Source organism: Mustela erminea, chromosome 8, assembly GCF_009829155.1.
Source record: "Mustela erminea isolate mMusErm1 chromosome 8, mMusErm1.Pri, whole genome shotgun sequence".
Taxonomy (NCBI): Eukaryota; Metazoa; Chordata; class Mammalia; order Carnivora; family Mustelidae; genus Mustela; species Mustela erminea.
Genome location: NC_045621.1, coordinates 71367107 through 71393683, shown reverse-complemented (window position 1 = coordinate 71393683; position 26577 = coordinate 71367107). Strand labels below are relative to the sequence as shown.

At 37.5% G+C, this 26577-nt stretch overlaps 1 long non-coding RNA gene across 1 annotated transcript; it reads left to right on the top strand.

Moving 5' to 3' along the window:
* Window positions 1–1500: 1500 nt before the first annotated feature.
* LOC116597818 lies at window positions 1501–26346 on the top strand. The gene is made up of 3 exons (XR_004288792.1): window positions 1501–1511; window positions 8001–8004; window positions 26253–26346. It is a non-coding gene; the product is annotated as an uncharacterized LOC116597818 (long non-coding RNA).
* The last annotated feature ends 231 nt before the right edge of the window (window positions 26347–26577 follow it).

Sequence of the window (26577 nt, the reverse complement as noted above, 5' to 3'; positions counted from 1 at the left end):
ATATCTGAGCAGAGAATGAAGGAAAAGAGGTGGGAAAGTGGTCCAGGCTGAGTAAACAAGAAAGAGCACGAAGGTCTACAGGCTGGAGCCGAGGGGGTAAAGGGAATAGGACAGGAGATGTGTTCTGAGAGGTAGCAGGGGCCAAATCATGTCTGGCCTGATAGGCCTTTGTAAAGACTTTGAGTTGAGTTGGTAGACATGAGCTCCTAAAAGATGCTTTCATACACATTCTGAAGGTATCCACTTCTTCCCAAGGAATGGCTCCCCAAAATAACATTATTTGCTATGAATTCCAGTTGACGTATTTTTATAGGCCTTCTTTCCATTCTAAACCATCAGTATATGTCCCATTGGACTCATTCTTATCCAAATGGCTATCCATGAGCTCAAGATCTTTATTCTTGAAAGTTTTGTTGTTTAGTCCAGAAGAGAGAAGTACAGTAGTCGCCTCCAGCCCTCCCTTACCTGTAGTCTCGCTTTCCTCAGTGGAAGAAACTCATAGTCAACCACAGTCCAGAAGCAGACGATCCTCCCTCTGACCTTTTGCCAGAGGGTCAGAAGGTCAAAAGTAGCCTAACACCACATCACAAGGCCTATGTCCCCATTCGCCTCACTTGATCTCATCAAGCTGGCATTTTATCTTCTCATATCATCACATGAAGAAGGATGAGTATGGTACAATAAGATATTTTGAAAGAGATACCATATTCGCATAACTTTTATTATGTTATGTTGTTATAAATGTTCTGTTTTATTATTGTTGTTAATATCTTACTGTGCCTAATTTATAAATTAAATTTTATCATAGGTATGTATGCATTTTTAAAAATAGTACATATAGAGAGAATTCAGTACTATCTATGGTTTCAGACATCCACTGAGAAGGTCTTGGAGTATCCTCTGTGCAGAAGAAGGAAGGATTACCGAATAGAAGCAAAAAAAAAACAAAAAAATAAGTAAAAGTAAACATTTTCCTGAATACAAAATTGGCTTCTGTAGAGATGAGAATTGAGACTATCTGATGTTTTATAAGTGTTCTGCAAGAGAGCACAAGAGAAAGCTCCCAGAGTATGGACAACACTAAGAGAGCTAAAATGTGAAGTGCTGATAGGAGCAAAATACTAAAAGGATCTCTCAAAACTCTGATTTTATATAAAATTGAATGAGGAGTGTCAGCATTTAGAGAAGTCATGCAAAAAAATTCTTCACTGAAACTCCACAGTCTGGGCTGTGAATAAATGTGAATAAGTGCGGATGGTATCAGAAAATATAACAAATAAATACTATTTCTTTCAATAAACATGTTGTGAACTTGGACTTGCAAAGCTCTATGCTTGCTATTGGAAAGGCAAAGCTTCTGGTCTTACAGGGTGACAGCTGGATGGAATAGGATGAATTCTCTCCTAGCTGCACCACATGGTGTTATATGGAGAACACATAGCCTAGACGGTCGGGGTCAAGTAAGGTAAAGGAAGGGGGGGTAGTTAGTTGAATGTAGATAGCTGGAAAGGGTTTTGTGTCCTAGGAAAGAAAAAACTATAAGAGATGAGGCTCACGAGGAGGCTTTGGGGGTGTTGATGAAGCTGTTTGGAGTTGTTGGAAGGCAGAGATGGGGAGATGGGGCCTGGAAGTGATCAGGGATGAGAGGTAAACACTCCCTCTTACCCTCTTGGCAACAATGGTACATCCATGTCTGGGAAAGTGTATCCAATTCTGGCCTCATACTCAATATTCACACATGACCAGAAGCTTAGATAAAAGGCAACTAAAATGATTGTGTGGGTGATGCATTTCTCATAGAAAGAAAGAACTTAAAAAATTGACTCCCTAGCCAATAAAGGTAAAAAGGAAAAATGTACCAAAATCTATGAAAATAAGATAAATAATGAGTAGGATAACATGATGTACTTGCCCATCAAATCCCAGAGATCAAATTCTAGACAAAATCCAGCCAACCAGGGCATTTCATACATAAACCCTGTCTAAGTCAATGTCTCCTAAACTTGTTGATCACAAGGATTATCTGAGGAGCTTGTTAGAAATACAGAGCCCAGACCAAATTACACAGATCACCATCCCACCTCACCCTCCTCCCAGCCTCCTGAATTAGAATCTACAAAAGGTGTGTCTTGGGATTTGTGTGTCAACAAATGGCTGATGGTTCTTATGCTGTACCAAATTTGGGAAACACTATTCTAAAGGTAGAGACAGGAAATTCCTAGGATCTATGGAATTAATTGCAAAAATTCTCTCAACTGGCCAGTGGTTCATCTCAAACATGCAAATTAGTACTATATTAAATAGCTTGAATCTCCTTGAGCCATGGTGCCAATGAAAAGTACAGAAGGTTCTCAATGATACAGGGTGTTGTATGGTGACTCGGGCTATTTGTGAATATCTTGACTGCTCCCAGATCTCACCAGCCTCACCGACCCTCTAGAGACAATGATGGTCCAAGTAACAATATTTGATTGTGACTAGCTCAGTATCCCAAAGATTTATGTAAAATTTCAACCTCCTTTAAAATGTCCTTTGTGGTTTCCTCAAGTTCTGCCCCACGGAGCAAGTCCATTCAAAGTCTTCCTTTCAGGAATCATCAGGGAAGCTGAGAAGTCACAGGCCATTCAAAGGAGCCACCACCTGGCAGCTGCAACTCCTGGTCCTCCTGTGTCCCTCTCCACTCTCCCTCCAGATGCCCTTCTCTACAGCCCCATTCATTCCTACAGCCTTCCTGGCCATAAATGGCAGAGGAAGGGATTGGGAATTGCACTGTACCCCACTCTGGGCTTTAACTTACCTAGCACTACGCTGCTGCAAGGCAATCCCCCTAAAAAGGCAAGATTTTCACCTGCTTATCAAAAAACGGATTTTAACATTCATGACTATCATCTTAAATAGCATCCAAGTAAATAAAAGATTTTTAAAAAATATGTAGACTAGAAATGGTTTTGCCAAATTTTAGCTTGAGAACATTTAAAACAGTGTCCAAAGCAATAAAATTATGGGGTTTCTGCATCCTAGGAACCCCTAAAAAAATAATGTCTTATCTTGGATTTGTGTAAGTTGCCAGCAGGTGCAGGACATATGAAGCTTCATAAATATGGTACCTGGTGCTTCTAAAACATACACGTATTTCAATAGTTTGTGATAAGTGAATATGTTCTAAGTAAGAGCTCAATTAACTAGAATCACAAATACAATTGTTCGATGCACCAAATCGAAAACACCAAAGGTTAAGGACAAGGTTAATATTTTCATAAGTCTGAGTCAAATTTGAGCCCTTGTATTTAGTCATTTCCCTGATTGCTAAAACCTTCAACAAATGGCAGAAGAAAGATCACAAATCAATCAGTGACAGATGTTGATTCACCATATGGGGCCTCCCAGTCTGAAAAGTCTGGGAGGACCTCTTCTTGGCTAACATAGAGGACCAAGAGAAATTTCTTCCGGACAAAAATTTCTCACATCCTAAACAAGTACAACAATTGTAAAAATCATGTTTACAACTTAATAAATGTTGCCAGCCAAGATCAGAATCAGCTTACGACAACAAGGAGACTTCTTAAAAGAATTACATGAATGTCAGAGGGACTAGAAGCCATCACCAGGCGAGGCACTCCCATGCATAACCTATTATTTTTAAAACACATGTTGCCCTCATGTGACAGTATATAGGCCTTTGATAATGGTAATTCTCCTGTTCAGATGCCTGCCCATGAATGGGATGTGCTCACTCTATCACATTTGTTTCTCTATATAATTAAGGACTGACTACTTATGATGTGGATCTTATTTGGAAAAAGGGGTAGTTTTCTAAAGATGTCAGCCTTAGTCATAGGCACCTATCAACCACTTTTGATTATTCAACATTTTGTATTATAAGACCCTTTTCAAAATAAATTATGAGCCAATATATTTGTTCATCTGGTATGTTTGTGGATTCTAGACATACATTTTATTATTTTCTTATTTCCTCTTCAATTTACTGGGTAATAGATCTTTTGCTGAAACGCTTCTTTCAATTAAACTTGCAGTAGATCTAAAGATCCAGGATTGTAAGCTCATTACAATGGGAGTAACATAGGAGAACAATACCATTGCCGGTGGCCCTGGATGCCCAGATGTAAGGGGTGGGGGGATTCCTTATAACAAGTTTCAAATTGAATCTTTGTGTTGAGTGGATTCAATTCCTCTGAAGGAAACGGAATCAAACATCAAAATCCAATAAAAGGAATACTGGCATACAAAATCAGTAGTTGTGAAATATTTAACAATAGCCAAATATTGAACCTGGATGTGGGGAAGAAGACTTTTGCTCCTACTGTGACCTGTTGGAGGTGAAATGGAAACATCCAGTCTCATACTGAGCCAGAAAACAGAAAATGGCTGTGTAATCCAGCTTCCAAAGTAACTCCCTATGGACTAGTGGTAAGAGAAAGGCAAACATCCTGGGAATGTTTTCGTTCCCAGAATATTTTACATTATTATTTAATCATTCTCAAAGTTCTCACTGTGGAACAGGTAAGCTGCACCAGGGTCTCTGGACAGAGATGTCTGCCTGTAAAAACAAAATAAACATGTATTTTGGGCTTATTTTAGACGTACTTCTGTGCTAAAATTATAGATATATAAATATGGATATTGTAAGAACGGTCTTTTTCCAAAAAGCCCAAAAACTAGGGTTGCCAGATTTAGCAAATCAAAATCCTGAACACTCATTAAATTCGAATTTCTTATGAATGATTAATAATTTTTTTAGTATAAGTATGTCCCATGTGCTAGCTAGGGCATAATTATACTAAAAATATATTCATTCTTTAGCTGAGATTCAAATTTCACTGGACATCCTATATTTTATTGTTAACTCTACCAGCTGTTACAAAAGGAGACCACGGTTGAGTCTACAGGTAAGAAACTAAATTTGAACTAATTTACCTCGTTCAATATTACCAGAATACCATGAGTACTTAGGCAGAAAGCAGTAGATTTGGTACAAAGGAAAAACCTCAGTGGTAATCTTGTTCTTGCTTAAAATAGAAGGACATTGCATGCTATCACAGTGCTTTTGTTCTTATTAAATTTCCTTGAGTTAATACAATACAAAACCTTACTGCTTTGCATTTTGTAGAAGCCTTCTAAAATGGAAGACAACCATCTCTTTGGGAATCTTTGTGCATTTCTAACAAGACCATGGTGACAAGGGGCTAAGTATACACCACAGTTATATTTAAATTAAAGAAAAAGGGAGTATCAATGTGGCACTTACGCTTTGAGATGGGCAAACTTGGAATGGGTTTACTTACTGTTGGGGGTTTAAGATCTGGTGTGTCTGTGGATATATGTGTGTTTGAGGGTTTTGCAGAAAAACACTGACTTATAATCAGAAAAGCACTGACTGCCCTGATACAAAGAGGTTAATTTTTAGAGTCGGCAATAAAAAAAAACAAAATTACAGATATTTTGGGCATTGTAAAATATATATCCTTTTTTATAAATATGTACCTGTAAAAGGTACAGAATACCTCTGATTAAGCATTTGTTTAAATTAAGAAATTAATTAAGTGAAAATACCAAGGCAACTGAAGATAAAAAAAAATAACATGCATAATCCATCTTCAAATACATGGGATATTTTAGAGACTAAGGAAATTATTCAGCCATCTCCTATACTCTTGGGTATTCTGATGTACTTTAGTATACATAGAATCCTATTACTTCCCATTACACATCAAGAAATCAGAAACTGATTCCAAAATATTGAAACTGAACTTCTTTATTACACATATTAGTTTCCCTCTATTTATCTAGAAATCACTTCAGCACAAGAAGTCACCGGGCGATAACTGACTCACCATAGGTGCTCAGGAAGTTGTGTTAAAAGAATGAAGCCATGGGGCACCTGCGTGGCTCAGTGGGTTAAAGCCTCTGCCTTTGGCTCAGGGCATGATCTCAGGGTCCTGGGATTGAGCCCCATGTCAGGCTCTCTGCTCAGCAGGGAGCCCCTTCTCTGCCTGCCTCTCTGCCTACTTGTGATCTCTGTCAAATAAATAAATAAATTCTTTAAAAAAAAAAAAAAAAAAAGAATGAAGCCATGCTTCCAGCAAGATTTGTTTGGAAAATAGTTCGGATGGCACATACAATATTAAAAAGTGTTGAATGTGCTTTAGCATAGGTTTCATTGAGTAAGATTAGAAATGAATTTTTTAAAAAATGTATATAGTTGGGAGTCTAAGAAAACAGATATCAGGCCCTGGCCTGGCTTTCGGCTCTAGTTCGAAGATCTCCAAAACTGTGTGCTGGTTTTCTCTGCATCCAGGAAAGATTCCATTTGTGTCTGTGGAAGGAGAGGGATGGATATTCCTGGATCTATGCACATCTTCAAGGACACTGCCCAGGAGGCTGACCTACTACTCTCTACCTTGCCAGCTTTGGTTTCAAATACCATTCTAGCAAAAAGAAAAACACATTGTTTATTTTTTCTAACATTCTAACTCCAAAGAAAATGAAATATAAATTAAGAGATTCTTCGCCAACAGAGTGATAATAAAGCCACGATCCCTGTTTTAACCCCTGGGTATATCAACTGGCATACTACAGAGAAAAACCAGGGCATGAAAATAAATCATAGCCCTTCCTACTCACACTTGCATTAACGATGCCTTAATAAATGACAGGAGAAAAATGAGACTACTATGTATTGACATTTAATCAGCTCAACACCTACAGTGTAAGTATTAGATGCTCATTTTACAATTGGAGAAACTACCTTCCAAAGGTCATATGACTAGGAAGAAGAACCGGTAAGATTTGAACCCAGGTCTGATTGATTCTAAGGCCGCACTTTTACTAAGGCATCATGGTGCCCTGCACTACACCACAAGCAGACAGCTTACAGCTGACCATTTCTGCTAGTGGCTAGTCAATTTGGTACACATACGTGATTAAGACTGGGTTGGGGATGTCTTTTCCTATCTGAATGGGCAGCAGACAATTCTGTTCTTTTACAGGATGAGAAACGTCAAAGTCTGGACAAATTAGAGCTCTCACTAAAAACTGCAATAAGACACATAAAATTAGATAAGTATGAAAAGAATGAGATATGTTGGGGTGCGTGGGTAGCTCAGTGGGTTAAGCCTCTGCCTTTGGCTCAAGTCATGATCTCCGGGTCCTGGGATTAAACCCCACATCGGGCTCTCTGCTCAGCAGGGAGCCTGCTTCCCCTCTCTGTCTCTGCCTTCCTCTCTGCCTTCTTGTGATCTCTCTCTGTCAAATAAATAAATAAAGTCTTTTTAAAAAATAAGATATGAGGAAGTGGAGATGCAATGTGGGGGGTTTGAGGGGTAGGAAAAGAATAAATGAAACAAGATGGGATCGGGAGGGAGACAAACCATAAGAGACTCTAAATCTTGAAGAACAAACTGAGGGTTGCTGGGGGAAGGGGGTTGAGAGAGGGTGGTAGGGTTATGGACATTGCGGGGAGGTGCGCTGTGGTGAGTGCTGTGATGTGTGTAAACCTGGCGATTCACAGACCTGTACCCCGGGGCTAAAAATACATTATATGTTTATAAAAAAATAAAATTAAAAAAATAAGATACATCATTATTTCTTTCATTGCTATTTTGGGATTTTTGTCCTTTGTTTTTTCATACGTGCTTGCTGAAACATCAAGGTTAATGTCTTCATCAGGTTCCAACTTCCCAAGTGACCTTTATCCCAATTACCCTCCTACACAACACCTGCTTCAAAATACTGACCTTCAAAATGCTCCTGAAATGCAACTTTATCTATAGATCTCTACTCTCTGAACAAGAACCTCCAACTTACCTTCTTCTCACTTCTGGAGTTAAGCAAGTTGATTAAAGTTCATTTGAAAGAACAAACCAGTAATAGAAGGGAACTTTTTCAACCTGATAAAAAAGAATCTATGGGGGGAAAAAAACCCTACGAATAATTTCATGTAACGGTGAACATCTGAGGTCCTAATATTGAGAATAAGGCAGTGATGTTACATCTCACCATTTCTATTTGAGAGAGTATTAGAAGCCCAAGCCAGTATACTAAAGCAAGAAAAAGTAATAAGGGGCATACAGATGGGAAAGGAAGAAGGAAACTGTCTTTATTTGCAGATGTAACATGACCACGTATGTAAAAAACTAGTCTAACTAACCTACAGAAAGCTATTTGTACTTACAAGTAAGCCTCGCAAAGTTGTACGGTACAAGAGAAATACACAAAACTTAATTAAATGTCTATATATTAACAACAAATAATTCTGAAATGAAATTTAAAAGTAATAAGTGCAATGTTATCAAAAACATGGAATTCCTAGGAAAACAATCAACAAAACACAAGAACAATCCACTAAAACCAATAAAGTATTGCTGACAAAAAGTAAATACTATGATACTTAAATAATAGGTAATAGATAAATAAATAGATAATAAATAAATACTATGATAGTTAGATGGAGGAAACAATATTGTTTAGATGTAAATTCTCCCTAAATTTAAAGAAATTGCAGCAAAAATCTCAGAAAGTTTTTGTGTGTGTGTAAATACTGACAAATGAATTTTAAAATTTACATAGAAATTCAAAGGACCTAGAGTCACCTAAACCTTTTTGTTAAAGAAAAATAATATAGAGAGAGGTACTCTTCCCAATTTCAAGACTTACTGTAAAACTACAGTAACCTCAACAGTGTGGTATTGGCATAAGAATAGACATATAGATTAATGGAACTGAATAAAGTGTCTAGGAACAGACACATATGTGGTCAACTGATTTAAAACAAAAGTACCCAAATAATTCTGTGTGGAAAGAACCGTCTTTTCAACAGATGGGGCTAAAACAACTGGATATCCATACGCGCTAAAAAAAAGGACTCTACCCCTCACACCACACACAGAAATGAATGTGAAAGCTAAGACTTTAGAAAATCTTTGTGGTCTTGGGTTAGGGAAAGATGTTTTAAATGGGACGCAGAAAGCACAAACCTAGAAACAAAATAGTAATAAATTGCACTTCATCAAAACTTACAACTTTTGCTTTTTCAACAATACACTTTATAATGTTGAAAATACAAGCCACAACCTGGGAAAATATATTAACAATATTGACAAAAGACTTACATCCAGGAATTTTTTAAAAATAAACTCTTAGACCCCAATTAACATTAGGCAAAAGATTTAAACAAACACTTCATAACCAAAGACATATGTACTGGCCAGTAGCTCTACAACAGGTGCTCAACATCACTGTCATCAGAGCAATGCAAAATAAAATCACAATCACCACTACTCCTGCACTAAAATGGCTAAAATTTGAATAAGTGCCAACACCATGTGAAACCAAAGATGTGGCACAACTAAAATTCTCAAATACTGCCAGTAGGACTACCATAGTGTACAACCACTTCAGAAAACATTTTATAGTTACTCATAAAGTTAAATACGAGCTTCCCATACTACTGAGCAATTCCACTCCTAGGTGTTGAGCTAAATGAAAACATATGTCCACACAAAAACTTATATTCATAACAGAGTGTCTCAAAATAGCCAAACACCTAAAATAACACAACTATCTATCCAGAGGTGAGTGGATAAACAAAGCGCTGTATATCCCTACAACTTATAAAATGCATTTCAAAAAATGAACAGATCCATGCAACAACATGGATGAATCTCACATAGAATCTCAATTCAGGGCGCCTAGGTGGCTCAGTGGGTTAAGCTGCTGCCTTCGACTCAGGTCATGATCTCAGGGTCCTGGGATCGAGTCCTGCATCGGGCTCTCTGCTCAGCAGGGAGCCTGCTTCCTTCTCTCTCTCTCTCTGCCTTCCTCTCTGTCTACTTGTGATCTCTGTCTGTCAAATAAACAAATAAAATCTTAAAAAAAAAAAAAAAGAATCTCAATTCATATGAACTGAAAAAAATCAAACACTAAAGTACGTACATAAAATCTCATTTATATGAAATTCTAGAATAGGAAAAATTAATCTATAGAGATACAAAGGAAGTTCATATTTGCCTGAGATCATGAGTGGGGTAGGGAATGAGTATTGACTACAGAAGAATTTGGAGGGATGATGGAAATGCTCTATATATTAATTTTGGTGGTAGTCACACAGATATTATATATTTTTCTAAATCTGAATGCAGTACACCAAAATTTGTATTTACTACATGTAAATTATACCTCAACAAAGTTGATTTAAAAGCTAGATTTAAGATATTATTTCTCACCACTCAGATTGGTAAAAATCAGAGTTAGAAAACATACTATGTTGCTGTGGAGGGAATAGAAACTCTCATATATTACTAGTGACAGTGCAAAATTAGATCATCCATAGGGAATTTGCCAATAGCGACCAAATGACATAGGCATTTACTTTTAACTCATATATCTCACTTCTAGGAATCAATTCCAAAGGTGCATTAGCAAAAATATGGAGAAAATATATACACAATTTTTCATTAAAGTACTGTGTTTTCTGCAACAGAAAGCAGAACAATAGGAAAAACACCCAAACACCTAAGGACCATGATATATTCAGGACAGAGATGCAGGTCAGACTTCTCTGAATATGCCTTGTGTTTCAATTATGTATATGAATATATTATGTTTTCTACTTCTATTCACTAAAATCCCTAAAGTAACGATCAACCCAGTTGCAATGAGCATCTTAATTGTGTTCTCTAAATACCATTTCCCATTTTTTAAAAAAAGCCAGAGTTCTTAAGAGAGAAAGGTCATCCCAGTCCTGGGAAAGGAAATGTATGAATGGATCATAATAAAAGTCAAATAGGGGCACTTGGGTGGCTCAGTCTTTAAGCGTCTGCCTTTGGCTCAGGTCATGATCGCAGGGTCCTGGAATCGAGCCCCATGTCTGGCTCTCTGCTCACAGGAGGTCTGCTTCTCTCTCTCCCACTCCTTCTGCTTGTGTTCCCTCTTTCTCTGTGTCACTCTCTGTCAAATAATAAATAAAATCTTAAAAAACAAAAAAAAGTCAAATAAAAGTTGGAAGCAACATAATACTACCCAAGTCAAAAGGATTCAGAGCCAAAACTCGAGAACCTCCCACTGGCTGAAGACGGTACAACTTGAGCATCAGTAAAGGTTATAAATACATGGAGTGAACAAGCAAATTTTTAAATCCTTTTGTTCATAATGGTACTTAAAAAAGTACACACATTCATCACTAAGGATTGTTAGGAAACCAATTCATTAATTTGAAAACTGGTAAATAAAGGGAAAGAAAATTGCCATCAGCAAATTCAGATTGCAGAAAAAGCAGGATAAAAAAAAATCAGGACAAATACCTAGTTTTTTCAAAACTAAATGCCAAGAAAAAATAAAGAGTTGGGGGAGTTCTCTATAGATTATAAAAGATTAAGTGACTCACCAACCTGACACCAATGTGTACCCTGTATTTATATATTTATTTGAATAAACAATTTCTAAAAAACATTTTATGAGACAACCAAGGAATATGAACATTGACTACATATTAGATGATGGTAAGGTGTTGCTGTCAATTTTGCTAAGTGTAATAATGGTGTTAATAAGGCTTTAAGGGAGTCTTTATCATTTAGAAATATATAGTATATTTAAAGGTGACAGATCATCTAGGATCTGACTCAACCCAATGAGGCACAGAAACAATGGAAATGGATACACAGACAAGAAGATTGCCCATGAGTTCATTACTATTGAAGTTGGACAGTGGATACAGGGAGTTCATTACGTTATTCTCTCTAGATTTTTGTATGTTTAAAATTTGTCAAAATAAGAAAGGTTTTTAAAGCATCAGTAAATAGTTGAAAGGAAAAGAGAAATCTAATCTGATCATATGAGCTAAAAATAGATGCCACAAAGAAGAGAGATCAGACTTAGTGAAAACTACAACTCAATATAAAGAATTATATTCTAAAACCCAATTTATGGGGGCACCTGGGTGGCTCAGGTGGCTCAGTGGGCTAAAGCCTCTGCCTTCAGCTCAGGTCATGATCCCAGGGTCCTGGAATTGAGCCCTGCATCGCATCGGGCTCTCTGCTCAGCGGGGAGCCTGCTTCCCTCTCTCTCTCTCTCTCTGCCTGCCTCTCTGCCTACTTGTGATCTCTGTCAGTCAAATACATAAGTAAAATCTTTTAAAAAAATTTTTTTAAACCCAATTTATGCAAAAAGTTAACAGTAAGCTAATATTTGGTAAGTTCTGATTGGTGAAACATAAATAATCAATCCTATAATGAGACCATGAGTTCCTGGAACAGTAAGACAAAAGCAGCACGTGGACCACCAGGAAACATGTATCCACCTAAAGCAGAGACAGCAGTGAGGGACTTCAGTCTGGATGGAATAGCTAACACACAGTAATAGAAGGACAATAAGGATCTGAAACCAGAAGCAAAGCAATGGAATGAAAATGCTGCTATAAATTCTAGAGACAGTTCATAGGAACAACTGACGGCATTTGATACCGAGATGAGGGGAGAAAGAGGAGCCAAAGATGATTCAATCGAATTCAACAACTATTTACCGAACACTCTGTGTCTGACATGGCTTTGAAGACCTGGCAGTCTAATTGAAGAGATAAATAATTTAAATAATTAACTATGATATATACAAATGTTTTATGGCACGAAATGAGCATGAAAGTTATAAGAGAACATAAACTAAGGAGCAACTGAAGAGATGGCCACATTAAGACAGCCATTTTAGAGATGGTGGAAATACCTGAGGAAGAGCAGTCTAGAAAGGATGGTAGAGGAACGCCTGAGTGGCTCAGTCAGTTAAATAGTTAACAGGTGCCTTAGGTTCAGGTCATGATCTCAGGGTCCTGGGATGGAGCCCCATGTCAGGCTCCGTGCTCAGCGGGGAGTCTGCTTCTCCCTCTGCTCTTCTCCCTGCTTGTGCTCTCTCTCTTTCTCAAATAAATAAAATCTTTAAAAATATAAACTAAAAAAGGACTGTAGCACCTGAAGTGCTTAAGGGACATCGAATTGCATGGGTTCAACAGAAGGTTAGACGGAGGTCATATCAGCATCTAGGCAATGACTTCCAAAATAAATAGACTAGTTAAGTTTGTTGAAGACAGGAAAAATTGCCGTCTTTACACATAGGTCCTATAAATATTTTCTTTTATCAGCATCTTCATTGAGTTTACATTTTTATTTATTTCAATCTTTCTAGAATGCTAAGAATATTCCAATTGAATGTTACCATGAAGACTTCGTGAAGTCATCTGAGCCTAAAGTCAAATTCCCTGACGCCCTGTTTAAGTGCATCATTTAAGACAGATTAAAGCAACTTATTTACGAATGCTTGCCTCACTGCACTTATCAGTATAGATATCAAATGGTATAGTGATATTGGCTGCTTTCCGTGAGAAAAAAATGTTACCTCAAAGAGGGAAATGCAGTAAATCTTTGTTCAAGGGCTGTGTACTGAGGGAGGGCAGGTAGACACAGCTCGGCTAAGGTAACTAAAGAGAGCTAACTTTTCCAAATGAAAACAAATCCTATTTCCCTTTAGAAATCTTTGCGGTCCAAGTATAGGCAATAGAACAGTGACCCAGGAACCCAGGAGGGCGAGCCCTGGCTCTGCGTGGCTCAACGGTAAGACACTGTCTTCAGCATCACTTGGCATGAGGAACTCAATAAGCCCAGTGTGTCGTGTGGCATTAAGCTCAGAACGCAGCAATTGGGACCGCGCGCCGACTTCTGACGCACCATTTAGAGTCGTTTTCTCGGGTTGAGAGAGACACCCAGTAACACCCCAGACAGAATGAAAGGTCGCCATGAGCTATCACTGAACACCTGCACATTCACTTGTGAAATTTGCTAGAAATCCCCCCAATGGCCGCTTTCATCCGAGATATCTTTATAGTGAGAGACGCGAGTCAATATTCTCAAAAGAAAAAAGAAAAAAAAAAAAAAGAACCTCCCCAACTTGACAAATGAACGGAAGTTGAATAATGGCGCGGACGGAGACGTTTATTTAACCGGCGCCTCCTGGAGATCCGGGACGGAAGAGCGCCTCGAGATCCCCGTCCCGCAGCCGGCGCGGTTTTATTTTTATCTAAGCGGCAGGCGCGATACAGTACATGACTAAACATAATCCGATTTGATTTGTGTTGTAGAAGCTCTCCAAAGAACAAATCTGTAAAATTACAGCATGTGAAAGCTTAACACAGTGATATAAAATGGCAGTGGCACGGTTCATATCTTAAACTGACAGACTGATGGTGATTATTGCAAGGACAATGCCCTGCATATGTCAAACGATTTGCAAATAATTTATGTCACCTTCTCCTCCATTATTGTTTTTGCAGAGGACATAAACTGTGTCACCAATATTAAACTGTCTGCAAAAAGAGCCGAGCTCAGCTTTCTCCTCTCTGAGAACGCACAGCCATCTGCACCCAGACAAACATGCATATGGCCGTCATTTGTCCAACATCTTACACAGTGTGAAGGTTTTTTACTTGAAATGCCAACCTGGGTGGCAGATGATGTATGTGTTTCCCCAGCCCTGTGATTACCGGGCCCGCGCCGCTGTGCCGCGCTCTCACCTCATCAGTTCCACAAGCTGCGCTCCAAGGTGTGTGAGGCATTTGCCGCGATATGGCTTCTGACACGCAGGGAGGCGGGCTGCTCGGCGGCTGAAGAGCGGCCTCCGGGTTTTGCTGCAATCGGGGTCAAAGTCTGACCTGCAGAAATTAGCGCGGGGGAGAGATTTAGGACTCAAAAACAGCGATTTGAAAACGGGAATGAATATATTTTGATAAAGGGGAAAGCTGAGGGCCCTCTTGCCACCCCCTGGTTTACTGCTGTGCCGGCTGCCTTCCACACGGCCTGGGTTCTGGCTGCTTAGAAGAGAACGTGGTGGAAGGTCTGCTTGGTGTCATCCGTTGTAAACAGAAAGGATCACACCTACAGCTAGCAGGTGTCATTAGTTGTAGGGATTTGCCATGACTGTAGACCAGAAGGAGAGGGAATGGTCATCCCTACCACAACAGGATGAGGCAGCTCTTCTGCAGGTCTAAAGTTGAGGAGCAGAGAGGGGCAGCCTGGGTGGCTCAGTGGGTTAAAGCCTTAGCCCTTGGCTGAGGTCATGATCTCAAGGTCTTGGGATCAAGCCCTGCATCTGGCTCTCTGCTCAGCAGGGAGCCTGCTTCCCCCTTCCCTCTGCCTGCCTCTCTGCCTACTTGTGATGTCTCTCTCCCTGTCAAATAAATAAATAAAATCTTAAAAAAAAAAAAAAAAGGTTTAGGAACACAGAAATAAAATTTTCTTTTATCTGGATACACATCCCCCCACACACAGGGTGCAAGTGAGATCCTAAAACATAATTTCTAAACCATGGAGACAGGATTACTTACTTGCTTATTTACTTGTTTTTTTTTAACTTGTAAAAGCTCCCACAATCCAGACATTTGATTCTTTTCTTACTATGATCCTCTGTTTTTATCAGGGAGGGAGAGGGAGCAATGAAGAACTAAAAAGTTTAAAGACTGTCCCAAAGGGATGTGTTTAGACATCAAATAGTTTTTACAAAACCACACATTTTGATGAGTTAAGTGTAAATGCATCAGAAACATATGGATTTATTTTCCTATAAAATTCACATGGACATAAAATATCTCCCCCACCCCCCTCTTTCAATGGCGGGTTGTGCGGGGGTGGGGGGGAACTAAATGAAGACATGTGATATTTAGTTCTTGTCCTCTATCATTTACCATATTTGGACATAAACAAAAAATTTTTCAAACATGGACTTTTGAAAACTTGAGCAAAATACCTAATTTTAATAAAAAGAAGTCATTTCTCAAAATCTAACTTACAAAACAAAAATCCATGTACTTACCAAAATGAAAAAAATCCCATTTAGATCTAGTTATGCTTATGGGAGTAAGTGAAATAAAACCTATCAAGGCCATCTGAATAGAGACTCAATAGGATGATTTCCAGAAAATGAATACTCTCAATTGAAAAGAACAGCCAGTTAACAGAATTTCAATCAATATTTGCCACTTCTGATTACCTGTAATTCTTTCAATTAATGACAAGAGGGAAGAAAATGGAAATATACATATGTTAATAATAAAATGATAGAAAAACAAGCAAGATGGATTTAGTGAACTTACATGTGGGGGAGTTTTAAGATGTGGCCAGCAGCCCCCTAGGAACTTATTCTGACAAATTTAATTTACATGTTTTAAAATGAGCATTGTCAAGGTTGGCAAAGCCATTACTCCCAGTTTATCCCTCCTCCAATCCCCAGGCTTTTTGTTCTCCTATACCCTACAAATACCAAGGACATGGATAGTAAAGATCTCTCTTATGTATAAAAGATTCTTCAGGTGATTTGTTCAATTAGAATCATAAAAAATTAATCTTTTAAACTGCCTGCTGGACATTGCCATTTGGATGCCCAACTCAGCTTGTCCAAAACTGGCTTCCAAACTGTCAATATCTCCTGAATATGCTTTTCTATCAACTGGGGGTTTTTCTGCCATTGATGCTCCAAATTTTTCCACTACTTTTTCTTCCACCACATCTCATTAGCTATCAGCCCTGTACCCTTTTTCTTCCAAGTTTTTCTCAGATCTGCCCCTCTATTTCTTTTTTCTTGGCAATCTTCGTAATCCAAGTACTCATTACCTCAACTTAATGAAAGGGGCTTTCATTTTTGTCTCCTACCTACAGGAGGCATAGAGCACATCATTTCCTTATCAATCTGGCTTAAGAGCCAATTTAATCATAGTTTATTCTTCTATTCAATAAAAATAACACCTTGGATTTGTAGATTGCTTCATAATCCACAAAGAACTTTCATAAAACTTAATTTGTTTGATCTTCACACCAAACCTGTGAGGTGGACAGAACAGGTATTGACACTCCTATTTTGTAGATGAGGAAGATAAAACTTGGAGAAGGCTAACTTGCCTGAGACCATTTAAACAGTTACCAGTTGAAGCCAAGAGTCTAACGCAAGGTTTTTGACTCCAACCCAGAATAATTACCATTACACCACACTGTGTAGGACGACTGCATGTTGCCTAAGTGTCAAAATTGCTAAAGTGTGCTCAAGGCCATTTGTTACCTCATCCAAATTTATACTTATAACTTCGTCTTTCATGATTATCCTACAGAAACCTTTGATCCAATCACACTGATTTACCTACCATCCATGAATTTGCCGGGCACTTGCTACTCATGCTGTAACCTTTTAATCAAAGTCTTCCGCTATTCAAAGTCTACCTATCTTCCTTCCTTCCTTTTAAAATGCAAATCAGGTTTATCTTCTCCATGAAGCTTTCCACAGCCATTCCATTAAATGTAAATAATTTTTCACATGTTTAAACTCTGTCATTTTTGGGAATACTTAATTGTCTATGGCCTTCTGTCTCTTCTTAAATGGTTGCCTTTTTGCCTTCTCATTTAACTTTGCGCACATCTTTGCCTTATCTGCCCCTATAGATTATAATCTTCTAGAGACCACAGACTGTGTCTGTTTTTGTCTCTCCTTCAGAATCTAATAAATACAGCATTAAAGATGTTCAGTAAATATTAGTTTAGTTGAATTAAATTCATTTGGATTGAGTTTTGTTAGTAGATGGCATTTAGATCTGGCCTTATTATTGTACATATTATAGCAACACTTAAAAAATGTATTGGGGCGCTTGGGTGGCTCAGTGGGTTAAAGCCCCTGCCTTCAGCTCAGGTCATGATCTCAAGGTCCTGGGATCAAGCCCCGAATCGGGCTTTCTGCTCAGCAGGGAGCCTGCTTCCTCCTCTCTCTCTCTCTGCCTGCCTCTCTGCCTACTTGTGATGTCTGTCAAATAAATAAATCTTAAAAAAAAAAAAACTATTATCATAGTATTCCATATATAGTTATCTTGACTACCCTCTCCTAGATGCTTTCAATTTAATTTGATTTTTTTTTAATTTTAGTTAATTTAAATACTATACATATTATTAATCATCATCAAATTAGGAGTTTAAAATACACTAACTTCTTTCTTGGACTCATTTGGAAGTCAAGTTTCCATGTGGCACATTATTTTCTGATTAGGTTTACACAGAGATGGTGTTCACTGACTCCTATTAGAAAACCATTTGATCAACTTCTATGACAGAAATGTGTCATTAATCAATAGTAATTATTGAATAAATTGTAAAGCTTTGACAACATACCAAATGAACTGGACATCTGCCTTCACTTTAACCCTTCATATATTTATTAATCATCTTAAGATAGTTTCTAACACAAGCATAAATATAATAAAGTTCAGCATTTCAATTTGCCATTCAGGATAATTTTCTTTTCCTGTTGTTTGAAAATACAAATAGCAATTTTCTTAAGGTTTTCTATACTTACTGAAATGATTCTTCTGAAAAGTCAATCATATTAATCCTGGCTTTTTAGCATTTAATGGGTCCTTAACACACTTTCAGAGTTGTAACATCAATTATATACATAGAATAATATTTATTTTACACAGAGCTCTCTTGTCTACCTTCTTGGACATTTAGGGTATATTTATAATAGCAGTTGTAACATCACTGTGTACTAATTCTGTCATCTGTGTCATTTCTGGGTCTGTTTCTACTGATTGATTTTTCTTCTTGTGTTTCTTTGCATGCCTGGTAATTTTTTTTTTCTTTTTTTTGGATTCCAGATATTGTGAATTTTATATTTCTGGGTGCTGGAGATTTTTATGTTCCTTAAATATTTTAAGGTTTTGTTCTGGAATGAAATTAAGTCACTTGGAATTAATTCAATTCTTTTGAAGCTTGCTGTCAAGCTTTCATAGGAGGGTCCACACAGCCTTCAGCCTAGGCCTAATTTGGCCCTAATCCCCTTCTGAGGCAACACCCTCCTGAGGATCCCATTTAATGGCACATGTATCAAGTGTTCTTTCCGCTCTTGACTGGGTGGAACACAAACTATTTCCAGCCTACCATGAGCTCTAAAGATCATTCTGCTTGTTTTTTTTTTTCAATAGTTCCTTGAGTCTTGGTAGTTTCTTCTTATGCATGTGATGAGCAACACTCAAGACCAGAAGCAAAACCTTTTATAGATCTCATAGAGTTCTCTATGCTGTTGTCTCCTCTCTGGTACTCTACTTTGTGTTTTCTGGCCACCTTGGCCTGTTTGAACTCTGAACTCTTGTCTTCTCAACTTTTGTCCTTCAACAGGGAACCTAGTGGGCTCTGTTTGTGCTCCCCTCTCTTGTGTTGCAACCTAGAAATGCTCACTAGGCAGAAGCTGGGAAAATTGAAGGGCTCACTTTTTTCCCTCCCGGCAAAGATCACTATCCTGAACTAACTACTATTTCTTGTCAGAAAACCATTGTTCCTTATAGTTTGTCTGCTTTTTTTTTTTTTTAAGTTGTTTAAGACAGCAGAACAAATCTAGTCCCTGTCACTCCTATACTCCTATCATGACTACAAGTGGAACTTCTTAAACCACATTTGAAAGGTAAAGATTACTCTAGGGTATAGAGTAAAAATGAGCTTTTCTTTTTTGAAACTGTCAAAAAACAAAAAAACAAGCAAGACCAGAAATGAAAATTTACCCTTTCTAAAAGAAACCCTTCAAAAACAGTATTCAGTTCAGAGTGAAAAAGTATAATACATCAACTCTTTAGAGTAAAATCTTTGATTTATACAGGTATGAAGAGGTAATCCAACATTTTAAAGGTGATTTACCCAACCTCTTTTGAAATCACTTTAATTTCTTAAAGGTCACAAAAAGCATTGTATTGAAATGGCTGACACACTATTGAAATTTAAGATATTTTTCCCTTTATGTTATTTGGTATCAAAAAAATAAAAAATAGTGTGACTGGCTGTACAAATCTACTCATAGTCAAAAGGCAAAAAAGAGAGCAAAAAAGAAAGAATAAAATAAACAGAAAAATTGAACTGAGCAAGCTAGTACTTTTTCTTTCTTTACATGCCCCACTTTGTATTGGTAAGACCAGATAATGAGTAGCACTTTTTCTTTGTAACAATTCATTAATCAGAGAAATGATCCTTGCTAGTGTTTAGATGTTTTACTTAATTTGGTACCTCTGGCCTGCTGCCCCACTAGTGCCAAAATTATTATTTCTCACCCAGCAGGTGATAAATAACAACTTCAGTCGTGATTAATACCATGAATCCTTCAACCTGACTAATGCAAAAAAACTTGAGACCTACAGAACAAGTGGGTGATAATTGTTGTGAGGACTGTTGGAGCTCCGCTCAGCCTGTGAGGGAAGAAATCCACAGGAAATGAAGCGTTTGTTAGCAGGCCAGCTGATCCTAAGAGGCTTCATTAAGCCCAACTCAGCGACACTTGCCATTTGAATACCAGTGCTAGGCTTTCTCCTTCCCAACGCTAAGTTTTAAGTATCTTCAGAGAAAAGAAATCACTAACTCATTTTTGCATGCATTTAAATATTTATCGAATGGTTGAATGAATGGACGAATGAATAATAAATGAGAAAATAGAATTTTTGCCCAAGGACTTGACATTGTAATGTGGGTCATTTGAGAGCTACATGTGATTATCTCTTGTCATTTCTCTAATAATGCAATTGTGCACAAATGTAGTTTTGTTCAAACCCATAGCAAAATTACCATTCTCTGCTGGCAAAAAGAAAACTGTTAGCAATGGCCAGTAACTAAAGCCACATGGTTCCATCAACTTTATTATTATAATTTAATACTAGATACCAAGATAGTAGTATACCAGTGGTTCTCTATTAGGCAGGTGGTAAGGGGAATACGTATTGTTTGAAAAGCTTCCCACAATATTCCTTCTCTCCTAATTGAGAAACTCCTTTGATTGAGACTGTATATTTCAAGTCACAAGCCAATAGCTTCATAATGGTGGTCAACCAGTTTAATATGGCCTATAGACATATTTGTTTGGCAGGCAAGTTGTTTTCTTTTCTTCTCTTCTCTTCTCTTCTCTTCTCTTCTCTTCTTTAATGCTTCAGGTAGAGGGATGAATTCTCCAGTTTGGCACAGCCCCCACTATTCCCTATTATCTTACTATCCAGTCTATCTCATTCTACTCATTACAAGCCTGGCTTCTGAACTGAATTTGTCATTCCTGGCTAAATGGAGAAGTATTAAACAACAACAGAGGAAAAAAACTTAAAAACTAACTTGGATCCAGGATACATGGCTAAATATATCAAGAGATTTTCAAGATTCACAAAATTACATAAGCATCAATTTCTTCAGCTAAGAAATATTTTACTTCTGCCCTTATCTAAACAAGCAATGCCTGGCATGGTATCAAAACCACTAGAAAATTGCACAATGTTGGAAGTGATGTGGAAACACAGGGGAGGGGAAGGTAACCAAACCTAGGTCTCAGGATGACTCTTAGGAATAGTTTTAACTAGGATTTGAAGGAAGTGGAGAAAGAGAATGAAACAGAACCCTCTTCCCTCACTAATATCTCATAATTCTTAATAAAAAGTAAAGAGAAGTAGCTTAAATTGGAATCTAGAGTACTGATTTATTTATCACTGATTCGCTCTTTAAGAGGAAATAGAAAACCTAAAAAAATAACCAAAAATATAAGTTGAATTAGTAGTCAAAAATCTACTCCTCCCCTAAATCCAGTAAATTTTAAAGAATGGTAATCCCTAGGTTTCAGAGAACAAAGAGAAAAGTGTCACTTGATTCATCTCTTTAAATCGACCTTATTTAAGTATAGTATAATTTCCATAGATAAAATACAGTTTGATGAGTTTTGCGAAAGTTTGTTATACATCCTATAAACAACACCATAATCAAAATACAAATTTTTTCCATTACCCCAAAAAGTTCTCTTATGCCCCTCTGTATTCAATTAAAAAAAATAAATGAAATAAAAATTAAAAAACACCTCACCCCAGGCAACCATTGATCTCTTGTCACTATAAATTAAATTTGCCTACTCTAGAATTTCATATATATGTACATAGAGTAGACACTTCCACTTCTGGCATCCTACGCTCACTAAAGTTTTAAGATTCATCCAGGTTGTTGCAAGTAACAGTAATTTGTCCCTTTTTATTATTGGGTTGTATTCCACTCTGAGTATACCAGAACTTATCAATACATCTATAGATGGACTTTTGGATTTCTCTCAAAATCCAGGCTATTACAAATTGAGTTGGAATGAACATTGAGGTACAATTCTTCATATGGATATGGTTTCATTCCTCTGGGGCAAATACTTAGAAGTGGATTTGTTCAGTCATACAGTAAATGCGTGTTTAAGAAACTGCTAGTTTCCCAAAGTGCTCACATCAATGTATATTCCCACTGGCAGTATATGAGAATTCCAACTGACACCACACATCTTTGCCAATACCTGTTAGTGTCAAACTTTTCAATTTTAGCCGTTTTTATAAGCATGTAGTGGTATCTCATTGTGGTTTAATTTACTTTTAACTGATAACTAATGACATTAAATTTGTTTTCATGCATATTGCCATTGACAATATTTTTTGTATGATTTCTGTGTATATCTTTTGTTCTAACCTGGGCTGTCTTTTTATTAACTTATAAGAGTTCTTTTTATATTCTAGATATAAGATGTTTATCAGACATATTATTGCAAATATTTTCTCTCAATCACTCCCACTCCCAGAGTGGCAATCCTCATCATTTCATAGTGTCTCTGGGGGAATAGAGGTTTTTAATTTTGATGAAGTCCAGATTTTTAATAGTTTCATTTTTTTTAAAGTGTTTATGTCCCACCTACAAAATCTTTGCCTACCTCAAGGTCATAAAGATTTTTCCCAGTATTTTCTTTTAGAAGTTTTCGAGTTTTAACTTTACATTTAGATCTATAGTATATCTTGAGTTCATATTTGTAGGTTGTTAAGATTTTTAAAAATATGATATTGAATTGTTCCAGAACCATCGGTCTTAAAGGCTGTCCATTTTTCTTTTGGAATTATTTAGTTTTATTTATTATTTTCTATTGTGTTTCTGTTTTCTATGTCATTTGGAATTTCTCTATTGTATGTCCATTTCCTATTTTACTGATTTCCATTACTTATTATTTCCTTCATAGTACCTATTAGGGGTTATTTGCTCTTTTTCTAGATTCTAAAGGTGGAAGCTGAGATCATTGATCATAAACTATTTTCCCTTTCCTAATATTAACATTTAAAGCTATAATTTTCCCTCTTGGCACAGCTTAAGTTAAATCCCACAAATTTGGATATATTTTTTGTTATTTTTAAATTTAAAATATTTTCTAATTTTCTTTGTGATTTTGATTCTGATCCTGGGTTATTTTGTTTTTTTGTTTTTTTTGTTTTTAAAGATTTTATTTATTTATTTCATAGAGGTCAGAAGTAGGCAGAGAGGCAGGCAGAGAGGGAGAGAGAGAGAGAGGAGGAAGCAGGCTCCCTGCAGAGCAGAGAGCCCGATTTGGGGCTCAATCACAGGACTTTGGGATCATGACCCAAGCTGAAGGCAGAGGCTTTAACCCACTGAGCCAGCCAGGTGCCCTGATCCTGGGTTATTTTGAAGTGTGTTGTTTCATTTGCAAATATTGGGGATTACCCCTGACCTAAATTCGCTCAATAACTATTTGTTGAATATCTACAAGTTCAATAAATATGTACACTCCTAGAGATAAGGAACAGTAAATTAGGCAGATCTTTATCCAGACTTCTTATATTACACAGATCCTGCAAACTAAAGATCTTTATTAAATAAGTAAAAATAAGTACTTTGGGAAATGGAAACATCAAATCTGATTAGAACTTAACTCTCAAGAGTATTAGTCTAGCGATGAAATAAGAATACGGTACCAAGAGGGTGCCTGGGTTGCTCAGTCATTGAGTGTCTGCCTTTGGGTGGGGTTGTGGTCCCAGGGTCCTGGGATGGAGCTCACATCGGGCTCCCTGCTTGGTGGGAGGCTGTTTCTCCCTCTCCTGTTCCCCCTGCTTCTGTCCCCACTCTCTCTGTCTCTTTCTGTCAAATAAATAAATAAATAAAATCTTAAAAAAAAAAAAAAAAGAATACAGGACCAAGAGAAAGACTATGTGGTTATTCAAGAACTTGATGAAATGCTTCCTGTGCTGTCCAATAAGAAATGCAACACTTCTAAATTCTCCAAGGGAGCAGACAGATAAGGAATGCCTAATCTGTTATTGCTTTTAGAGAGAAAAAATTTTAACATCATATAGTCAAATGACTGGCAATAAATGATTACTGTGAATCTACAATATGAATGTGTTAAATTCTTTCTCACATAATTATGGCCTTCTATTCAGGAATATATCATAATCTTTCAGTCTATTTAAAACATCAACTATTTATCATGATAAACAACTAGAGGAGGAGTGATCTTTCCTAGTGAGAAGACTGTTTTTTTTAATCATTAATTGCCTTACTAGCTTTAATTCATTACTAGCTTTGTCTTTTTACTTTGAGACTCCACAAACTGTCAGTAATAAGACTTGCTTCTATTTTTTCCTCATGGTATTTTCTTCTTGGCTTTCATTTTCTCTGTTGTACTAGTTCTGAATAATATTCCTGTGATCATACTTTGCTTATTCCAACAGAAAAAAATAAATAGGACCGGGAATTCAAACAGAGAACAACAAAAACCTAAACATAGCAATATCCTTAATGTTTTGTTTTAAATTCTCCCTGGTTTTATAGGAATGACACTTTACACTGATGAAAGTATATTGCATTAAGTTCAGTATGGCAACATATCTAATTTAAAGGAAAAAACAGCATAGAATTAATAGTTTTAGTTTATATTTCTTTTACACATTATTATTTTTAAAACAATTTTGTCAAGTTTAATTTGAAAACCTAGGCAGGGGAAAAACAGTAAGGAGCTAATCTCCTAGAAACAACTTTGTGCCTGTGAATTGTATTTCCTTCAAATATATTATTAAACCAAAATGAAATAATTGCATGTTGAACATTAACAAAATATACATGTAATATGGGAGCAGAGTACACTCTCATCTCAGGAACACAATTTCAACTTAATAATCATTGAAAGTACACATATTAAATACTCAGGTGTAAAAACCACAAATATACTGAATAATATCTAATAAGCCAAACTTAGGACATTGATATAACAGTCAGTAGAATTACCTAAGTTCATATTTCAATAATTTGACATATTTGGTAATGTTTTCAAAATACTTAGTAAATAACAGAGTGTTTTTTAAGGTATAGTCTTTGACTATCTCACCCTAATGGAAGAAGGTATGAGTCATGAGCAAAAACCATCCTTTATCAAATTAGAATAATATTTTCTCCTCCAACACAACGTCATTGGTATGTAGGCAAGGATAAAATGAATACTATATATCTTTAGTGTTTTTATAGGATGTGAATGCTAGAGTGACATCACCAAGATGGTGACATAGGTTTTTCCTGACTTCACCCCCCCTCACAAGAACAACTAACAATTATTTAAGAGCAATACACCATTTGGGGTGCCTGGCTGGCTCAGTGGGTAGAAGATGTGGCCATGACACCACTGAGAATCTTAGAACATGGGGTGAGACCAAAGCACCCCCAGTACCTCAAAGACCAAGACAGACCGCATTAGAAGAGTAAGAAAAGCAGCTACACACTAACCACTTCGCCCCTTCCCAGACCAGCACAGCACCACTCAGAGAGGTCTCCCCTGAGCCTATGATTCCCACTGGGAAAAGAGAACTGTGCTCGCTTCGGCAGCACATATACTAAAATTGGGAAAAGAGAACTGAGGGGGAACAACCAGCACTTCTCCCACTACTGCATTGTGGGTCACTTTGTAGGCACCTCTACTCTGATCTTGTCTCACAAGATTGCCGAGGGATCTGTAGGGCCCAGCACCACCAGGAATCTGACTGTGACAGAGAAGAGGAGAGGGATTTGCATCAACCAGCGCACAGATCTTGGCAGACCAAGTGTCTATCTACAATGCCCAAGTAGTGGTCCCAACCACTGTGGCAACCAAAGTGGTTTCTTCATCTGTACAACGTAGTCAGGGCTGCACTGGAATCATGGAGACTCAGTGAAGTACAGATCTCCTTATCCAGATCCTCAAACAAGGAGTTTTGCTGGCCCTAGAACCCGGGTGTCCATGCCCAAGAAAGGTGCTTAGTCATAGCCCCACTCGCTATGGAGTGGCTTCCAGCTCCATCCAACCGGAAGGGCAGATGGCAACTTCTGAAAGCTGTGCTGGTCCTGTAGCACCCAAGCTCAGAAGCAGGCAGAGCCAAGAGTTTGCAGAACAAAGCCAGTGGTCCTGCTTGGTCGGGGAACTTGAGGTGTGGGTCGGCTTGAGTTAAGACAACATCAAAGAGTTTTACCAGCTTTAGAGATATTTCTGTCACTGTGCCACTATTTCTAATCATAGCCCTGCTCACTGCTGAAATAGCCTCCAGCTTCTTTGCTCAAGAAATCTAATCAGAGCACACAGGAAGCTGTGAAGCCCATTCAATAGCCCTAGGTACAGAGAATGCAGCCAGCCCATGGCTTCCCCTATCTTTAGAGCAAAACCAGTGGCCTCACCTGACCACAGAATTAAGTGCACACTCTAGACTCA